This window comes from Pinus tabuliformis, chromosome 9, assembly GCF_031772625.1.
Source record: "Pinus tabuliformis cultivar Carrire ecotype Pingquan chromosome 9, CPIR1, whole genome shotgun sequence".
Taxonomy (NCBI): domain Eukaryota; kingdom Viridiplantae; phylum Streptophyta; class Pinopsida; order Pinales; family Pinaceae; genus Pinus; species Pinus tabuliformis.
Window position 1 is genome coordinate 305,663,134 of NC_142307.1, and position 9,501 is coordinate 305,672,634.

Here is a 9,501-nt window from a genome sequence, read left to right on the forward strand (position 1 = left end):
TGACTTTGAAATCATCTACAAAAAAGGGAAGCAAAATGTGGTGGCAGGTGCACTCTGAAGAAAGGATGAGGATGTGGAAGCATTGTTGTGCACCATTTCTATTATCCAACCAGATTGGATAAACGAAGCAAGGGAGGAATGGAAGAATGACGAAGAAGTGTGGGCACTTATTCGAAAGTTACAACAAGATTCCAGTACGTCTGATACATTTAGCTGGCAAAATGATTCGTTATGGTATAAAGATCACTTATAGCTCTGTAAGAATTCCCAGCTAAAACAAAAGATTCTTATGGAATTGCACACTTCTCCCTTAGGAGGGCACTCATGATTTTTAAAAACTTACCACAGGGTTAAGAAGGAATTTTTTTGGGATGGCCTTAAATCAGATATTCAAAAGTTTGTGGCGGAATGTTTGGTTTGCCAACAAAATAAAGTTGAAACAATTAAGACATCAGGTCTATTACAACCTTTATCCATTCCAAGCCAACGTTGGGAGGAGGTTTCAATGGATTTTATCACAGGTTTACCCAAGTCTGAGGGAAAGAGTGTCATCATGGTGGTAGTTGACAGACTTACCAAGTATCCACACTTTTGTGCATTATCACATCCATTTAAAGCCAGTACAGTTTCTACTGCATTTATGGAAACAATTCAAAAGCTACATGGAAACCCAAAGATTATTGTAAGTGACAGAGATCCCATTTTCACTGGAAATTTTTGGACAGAATTATTTTCTTGTCTTGGTACTCAGTTAGCTCATAGCTCATCTTATCATCCTCAATCTGATGGGAAAACTGAGATAGTAAACAAATGTCTGGAAGGATATCTTCGTTGCTTTGTATCTGATAAACAGACACAATGGGTCAAATGGTTGCCTCTGGCTGAATGGTGGTATAACACTTCCTTCCATACAACAACAAAAATGACCCCATTTATGGCACTTTATGGGTATCAACCACCATCCATCACATCATATTTAAGAGAAAATTCTAAGGTTCAGGCAGTGGAACATCACATCGAACATCAACAACAAGTCCTCCAACTCTTAAAGGATAACCTCGTGTTGGCACAGAATAGAATGAAACAACAAGCATATCAACATCGCAGTGAAAGAAGTTTTGATGTAGGTGATTGGGTATTCCTATGGCTACAACCATATAAGCAAATGTCCCTCAAGCAAGCTAAGAAGGATAATAAATTATCACCAAAGTATTATGGTCCGTAAAAGGTGTTGCAAAAGATTGGTACTATGGCATACAAAGTGGAGCTTCCTGCAGCTTCTCAATTGCACCCAGTTTTCCATGTTTCATGTTTAAAGAAGGTTATAGGCGACAAGCTCCCAGTTCAAACAATATTGCTAGAACTTGACGAGGAAGGAAAAATTATATATTGGAACCGGAAGCAGTCACAGAAACAAGAACTCGACAGCTACGAAATCGATCAATTTCAGAGTATCTTATCAAGTGGAAGAACTTATCCGTTGAAGATTCCCCATGGGAGGATGAGAATTTTATGCAGAAGTATGCAAAACTACTCAAGCGTTGAGGACAACACTTTTTTGAAGGAGAGGGGCATGTTGGGTCCCTATAATACTAGTGATTACCCCATTACTATTGTAGTTATACCCCTTATTAATATTGTTGTGCCCCTATTGCCCCCATATTGTTATTACTGTGCCCCATAGAATCCCTCTATTGTTATTTTTGTGGCTTTATATTATTATTGTTAGGTCGGCTGGATTATAGTGTGACTCCTTAGACTCCTATATATAGAAAGGAGGTTTTGTCATTTGAATCATCCAAGAATTGTTCATTTATGTAATGTAAAGGAGGTTTCCCCCTCGAAGAGGCTGAATTCTAAGGCGTTGATCTATCTTTTCTATCTTTTCTTGAGCTAGTTTCATAACATTTTTTTTTTGTAAGCTTAGGTGGGACCTTCTCATTTTCGAGTTTTTACATGTCTGTTATTCACCCCATTTCCAGGGAGGGTAGCACAAGAATCGAACCCAAGATCTCCGGTTCAGTGAGACTTCATTTCCACGGCCATTGCCACTTGAGCTACCCCATGCGGACAACTAGTTTCATAACATTGACCCTATGGTAAGTTTTTAAAAATCCTGAGTGCCCTCCTAAGGGAGAGGTGTACAATTCTAGAAGAATTTTTTGTTTGAGTTGGGAATTCTGACATAGGTATAAGCGATCTTCGTACCACAACAAATCATTTTTCTAGCTAAATGTAATAGATGTATTGGGATCTTGTTGTATCTTTTGAATTAGTGCCCACACTTCTTCATCATTCTTCCATTCATCCCTTGCTTTGTTTATCCAATCTAGTTAGATAATAGAAATGACACAAAGCAATGCTTCCACATCCTCATCATTTCTTGAGAGTGCATCTGCTACAACATTTTGTTTCCCTTTTTTGTAGATGATTTCAAAGTCATAACCTAACATCTTTGTGACCCATTTTTGCTTCTCTTCTAAAGATAATCTTTGTTTTAAAAAGTATTTAAGACTATCATGATCCGTTTTTACCTTGAAGTGTCTTCCCATTAGGTAGGGTTGCCATTTCTTAAGTGCATGTAGTATTGCCAACATTTCCTTCTTTGAAATACTTTCCTTTGATTGGATGATTTTCGAAAGCAATGGGTCTTTCTTCTTGCATTAAAACAACACCAATTCCATTTCATGGGGCATCACATTCCACAATAAAGGTTTTCTTGAAGTTCGGCGTAGCTAAGACCAGTGCTTGGCACATTGCTTCTTTAAGATGTTCAAAGCACTTCGTTGCTTCTGGAGTCCATAAAAATGTATATTTCTTCAATAATGTTGTTATAGGTGTTGCTATTCTCCCATAATTCTTAAAAAACTTGCGATAATACCTTGTCAACCCGAGAAATCCTCGTAGATGCTTTATGGATGTGGGGATTTTCCATTCCTTAATGGCTTTGCTTTTGCTAAGGTCTACCTTAACACCTTCATGAGATACAATATGACCCAGATATTCCACCTCTTGTACTCCAAATAAACATTTGGAGCTTTTTGCATATAATTGTTTCTCCTCCAATAGTTTGAGCACCCTGTCAACATGTTAAACATGATCCTTCCAAGACTTGCTATAGATTAGTATATCATCAAAAATTACTAACACAAATTTTCTAAGGAAGGGTTTGAAAATGGAATTCATCAAACTTTGAAATGTAGAAGGTGCATTGGTAAGGCCAAAAGGCATGACCAAAAATTCATAATGACCCTCATTAGTTCTAAATGTTGTTTTCGGAATGTCTTCAATCTTCATTCTGATTTGATGATATCTTAAATGAAGATCTAACTTGGTGAAGTAAATTGATCCATGCAATTCATCCAATAGTTCATCAATGACAGGAATGGGAAAATTATATTAATAGTGAGCTTGTTGAGCTCCCTATAATCCAAACACATTCGCCATGATCCATCCTTCTTGTGCACCAACACTACTGGAGCAAAGAAATAACTTTGACTAGGTTGAATTATACCAACCTCTAGCATTTCTGCAACCATACATTGAATTTCACTCTTTTGGGCATAGGGATATCTGTAAGGCCTGATGTTTGAAGGAACACTTCATGGAATCAAACAAATAGCATGATCATGATCACGAATAGGTGGAAGACCTTTGGGAGTCTCAAATACCTTGGAATGATTGTCCAAGACTTTTTGGAGATCTAGAGAAATAGATTATTTCGATGTGGGAACCTCTAGCGAACATAACTGTGCAATTACGCCTCATTGCTCTTTCTTTAGAAGCTTTGTCATTCCATTAGAGCTGATTATCTTTCCTGGTTTCCCTATGATACCTCTTAATTCAACTTCCTTTCCTTCCGAAGAAAATTTCATGAAAAGTTCTTGAAAATTAAAAGCTATTGTACCCAAGTATTGTAGCCATTGGACTCCTAGTACAACATAAACACCACCCATTGGAATGGAAAACATTGGGCTATTCAATACATATTCTCCTGTGGATAGCTTGATATTATGGCACTTTCTAGAGAAATTTATGGTTCCTCCACTTGCAACCATCACTTGACACTTTGGTGCTGGATAGAGGAAGCAATTCAATTCCTTGGTTATCTTACAATGAATAAAATTATGGGTACAACCTGAATTAATCAACACTATTACCTTTTTAATCTTGATATGTCCTTCTATCTTAATAGTTTGAGGAGTAGTAATTTCGGCCAATGCATTACAAGATATGGTTGGATTCATTTCTTCTTTCTCTAGGGTTTTTTCCTGGCATATATCCTCTTCTTTTGACGTTTCTTGTTCCTTTTCTTCCTCCTCTTCACAGTCTATGTAAAATAATTTATTCTCAGCACACTTACGACCTTTAGTGTATTTGTTATCACAACTGTAACAAAGCCCTTTCGCTCTTTTTTCTTCCAATTGTTGGGGTGTCAACCTTGTAGGTTGTGGAAGGCTATGGGAAACAACACTCCCATCCTTATAGTTGTGAGTGGCAGGCTTCCTTGTTGCCATAATTTTTCTTTCCATTTTTCTTGCCAACCTGAATGCATTCTCTAATGAATTAGGTTCCAAAGGCGAACCTCATGTTTGATGTTATCCTTGTCCCCATGAACACCTCAATTCTACGCTCCTTTGGAATATCTTTACCCTTATATTTAATTTTTGGAAGTCCTCAATGTGCTCCATCATTGAACCGTTTTGTTTGAGGTTTATCAATTGGCTAAAGAAAGTGTTGCTTTTTGTATTCTCATAATGTGCAATCATTTCTTCCATAAAAATTACCCAACTGGCAATTTGTTTATGAGAGTAAAGCCATTGATACCATACAAACTGATTTGGCTCCAAATACAAAGTTTCAATGCGTACCTTTTGTGTGTTTTTCACATTATGGAGATCGAAATATTGCTCCATTTGTAGTATCCACGTTACGAGATCCTTGCCATCAAAATTTCTCATATCGATCTTTGGAACATGGTGAGTCTTCAATCCAATGTTAGAGTCTATGAAATCATGATTAACATTTCTTTTGTTCTCATCATGAGTTTCCTTTACTACCCTTCACCATTAGTAAGCATTTCTTGTAGCAACTTAGTCAAATCTATCTTCAAATCTTCCATGTCGCCTTTCAGTTTTTCTTCTTTACCATCCATCTTAGCTTCCATGCCATCCATCTTAGCTTCCACGCCATTCATCTTATCTTCGACGCCATTCATGTTAACTTCCATGCCTTTCTTTAAACCATCAATCTTAGCTTCTGTTACCTTTTGGGAGAGTAAAATTTGTTGCACTTGGTCTCGTAATTTTGATATGTTGCATTTCTTCCTCTTCTTCATGATTCATGCTAGATATTTTTGGTTGCTTACTAGATGTGTCCATTTTATTTCTTCCAGACATCAATTAATGATAATTATGCTTCATTATGACCTTTGAACTTTAAACTAATTTTTCAACCCAAACTTATGCAAATTTTTAAAAAGACTACAGACCTTTTTTCGCTTTGTAGAAGCCCGATATTGAATTTATTGTATCTTTGTAATTGCAGATCTCCATGGTTTGAAATTGCTTCCTACAGTAGCCCTCTAAGTTCTCTTTCCAATGCCACCAATCTAATCAAAATTGGCTTCTCCAAGAAAGAGTTATGCCCAATCTCCCAAGATGACCTCATTATCTAATTTTTCAGTAGAGCGAAATTGTACGATGTGACAAGTATCATTGTTTCGACCTTCAGATCTAAAAAAGATACATAGAAAACTAAAGTCCGTCATATTTCTGTATCTTCTTACGAAATTTCAATTTGATGCTCATAGAGAAAGTTATGACGATTTTCCCAAGGCCACCTGTTTGGAATGTAATTCTGGAGTTTGCAAAAATCCTAACTTCCTCATATCATATCTCTGAAATAGTGAGACAAGATCTAAAATTCGGACCCAAGGTTCAGAACGATTTCGTCTCAAATGGGTCTTTTTTTTAGCTTCTGAAACTTCGTAGAGAAATAGTTATAGCGAAAATTCCACGATGACCTGTTTGGAGCAGCAAAACCCTATAATCCAAAGCTCTGATACCAAATGTTAAGAAACTAGTTCACAAAACGATAGAAAAGATAGATCAACGACTTCAGAATCAACCTCTTTGAGGGGGAAACCTCCTTTACATTACACAAATGAACAATTCTTGGATGATACAAATGACAAAACCTCCTTTCTATATATAGGAGTTTAAGGGGTCACAACATAATCAAAGCCGACATAACAATAATAATATAAGGGCACAACAATAACAATAGTGGGTTTCTATGGGGCACAATAATAACAATATGGGGACAATAGGGGCACAACAATACAAATAAGGGCTACAATGACAATAGTAATGGGGTAATCATTAGTATTATAGAGACCTAACAAATATCATTTAAAAGATCCCTATTGCAAACTATAACTCTACAAGCTCTTCACCCATGGAGATAAGTAACCAAAACTTAAAGACACCACTCTCTATATGATAAGCATTGCATATAGAGTTCTTTTGTATGCTATTTTGCCAAATATAAGTTGCCTTGTTGATTGGGGAAAAATGTCATTTTAATGTCATTAGGGTTAGCGAAGAAGAAGGCTTTGTAAGTCTTCAAGGAACTCTTTCTGTAGATCGAAAAAGAAAATAATACCATCTCTTCCAAGAAATTTATAATGTGTTGTCTCCTTATTTAGGGCCATATAGAAATAAGTATTGCAAAACAAATGAACAAGATGATTGTGTTTGATTTTAAAAAGACGAAATTTTACCCCATTCTCCTAACAACACCCTAAGTCTTGCGTTAGCATAGTGACCACCTTCAATTAGGTAAGGGGGTGTGTTACAAGTTGTACCAGAGCTCCCAGGTTCAACACTTGGACCTAATGGGATCTATCACGAAAGGAATGAAAGACTAAAGGTGTAACCCTAGAATTTTGGGGACAAAGTTAGTACCCCATCACAAAATTAGCAAAGTAGGACGTTCAAGTTTGAACCCTTAGAGAGGAGTTGAACTCTAGCTCCTGAGTATTATTGTTGATTATTAATATGACTAACTATAATCTTTGATTGTGGAATTGAATGTTGACCACATAAATGCTTTGAACCTAATGTTTAACCTTACCATTGAAAAACTACATACATGATTTTGTGTATGACTTTGGCATTGTTGGACAGGTGATGTACTTTTACATAGGTATGCATGTGAATAAATACACAGTGTGGTTTGTAGAAATGTCTATGTCTATTAGGTTACATGTTGTTCTATTGATTGTATAGATTTTTTTATGTTCATGTATGTGCATGTGGTGGATGATCTCATGATTGTATGATTAAGAGGTGCATTGCTTGGGAATTTAGTAACTGACAAATACTTGTTGGTAGATACTGGTTATATCATTATGGTCATGGATGGTATGCAAATTAATTACAAGCGGAAGTGAATCTTGATTACCATCCATGACCATAGTGTGGAGAATTGAATATTGATTACATGTGATGACATTATTTTGTGCTAACTTGAGATTGCCTAGAGGTCTTGTGATGCATTCTCTTTATGAATGCGAAATTCTAAGATATATGCATGCTAATGTACCACGTGATGTCCTAATTGACTCTATCAGATTGCAGGTACCATGTCTACAAGCCTTAGTAAGAAGGTCAAATCTCTAAAAAGCATTTAAAAAGTTGAACTAAATGGTCAATGGGGTCTCGACAAGAGGCTAATTATGATTACCCTATTAGCATGGATCTAACATTTTCAAATGTACGATAATAGTTATGACCAACATGCATATGTGATCCTGAATTTGAAAGCAAACTTATGTATAAAATTATGATTATATATATAGTTGCTAACAATCTTATGGATGCATGAATAGCTATAGGGCAACAAATATATATATATATATATATATATAGTTGCTAACAATCTTATGGATGCATGAATAACTATAGGGCAACAGGTTGATAGAGATAAGAAAGGAAGCTGATTTTGTTACGCATATGTATGCATGGTATGATGGTAGAGAGTGTTATGAATGCCAAGCTTAGGACACAAAGTCAAGCCTTGGGACTATTTTATCCGATGATTGATGTGTTATGATTTTAAACATTAATTGTGCGATTTGATTTATGGATATGCATGGCCATGTTGTTTTAGTGTGCAGTTTTCTTTGATGATTGCGATTATCGATTTTTTTTTCTTTTTCAATGTTGCCTTTTAATTTTGCCTCTTGGATTATATGTTGATTTTATAATTATCCCTTAATTTACATACTTGAGGCCTTGGAACAAGTTGGTTGAGTTGGCAGGGAAGCCAAAGATTTCAGGAAGAGGTAATGGATGATTTGCATGGATAAGGATATGTTGAGGAAAGGTAACATGGAACACCATGAGGCAAATTGGCATGAACATGGTAACATGCATATGTAAAAGAAAAAGGGTAAGTGGAATGTGATATGACAACCAAGTAGGTTGGTTGAGTCCATAGAAATGATGGACAACAAAATGGTAAAAGGGAGTTCTCTTAACCCTAACTTTATTTGCACATGTGCTTATATATTGTATACATGATTATGTTTATATGAAAATGTCGTTTTGACTGACATATTCTTTTCAGGAGTCATTCTTGTGGAAGAATGATGGTTTATAGTAATTTACTATAAATATGGATGCACATGGTACAACAAGGAAAGACACACAAGTGGAGCAAGTGCACTGGACTCATGTTGTGTATCCAGTGGAGTTCGAACAAAGTTCTAGATTCCCTTATTGATTTTAGGGTGGAGGTATAAGCCTTTGTCCCTTATGCCTTATGTAAATGTGCATATGTCGTGCATGTGTAAATGTGTATACGTTGTATAATGAGATATGTATGTTTGTATTATGTGTACATTGCATCATGTTATGTGTATGTGGTATTGTGTCATGTGTATATGTATATGTGCCTGTTACTTGTCTAGGCATGTGTGGTAGGCATTGTTTCTAGGTGGAGGAAGCATAGCCTATGAATTCCCAATATTTCTATTGACAAAAGACTACCTGGTTTGGCAGTGCCCGTAGTTGCAAATGGGCTTATATATATGATCATAATTGGGTGTAGGTATAAACCATTGGATTCCCTTGATGATTCAGGGTGGAGGTGAGCCTCTAGATTCCCTTCTTGCTTTGGCAACTAATCTAGCATGACTGTGGGGTTGGTACCTTGACATTTAGCCTGGAGGGTGCCAAGATCCCTGAAGCAACATGATTGTTGAGTTGGTACCTTATAAAATAGCCTAGAGGGTACGTAAATCTTGGAGTAGTCACTTTGGGTTGGAATTTTGGTCGTGGAGGACATGCTATTGTCTGGATGCTTGCTGAGATAAGCAATTCACCCAATGTGTGTATAAGAAAAGAGGAAGCCATTAAATCAAGATAAAAGTACTAGTGCTTTATTGGTCTTCTAAATATTTAAATTATGAGCATGATTTATGATAGCATGGAT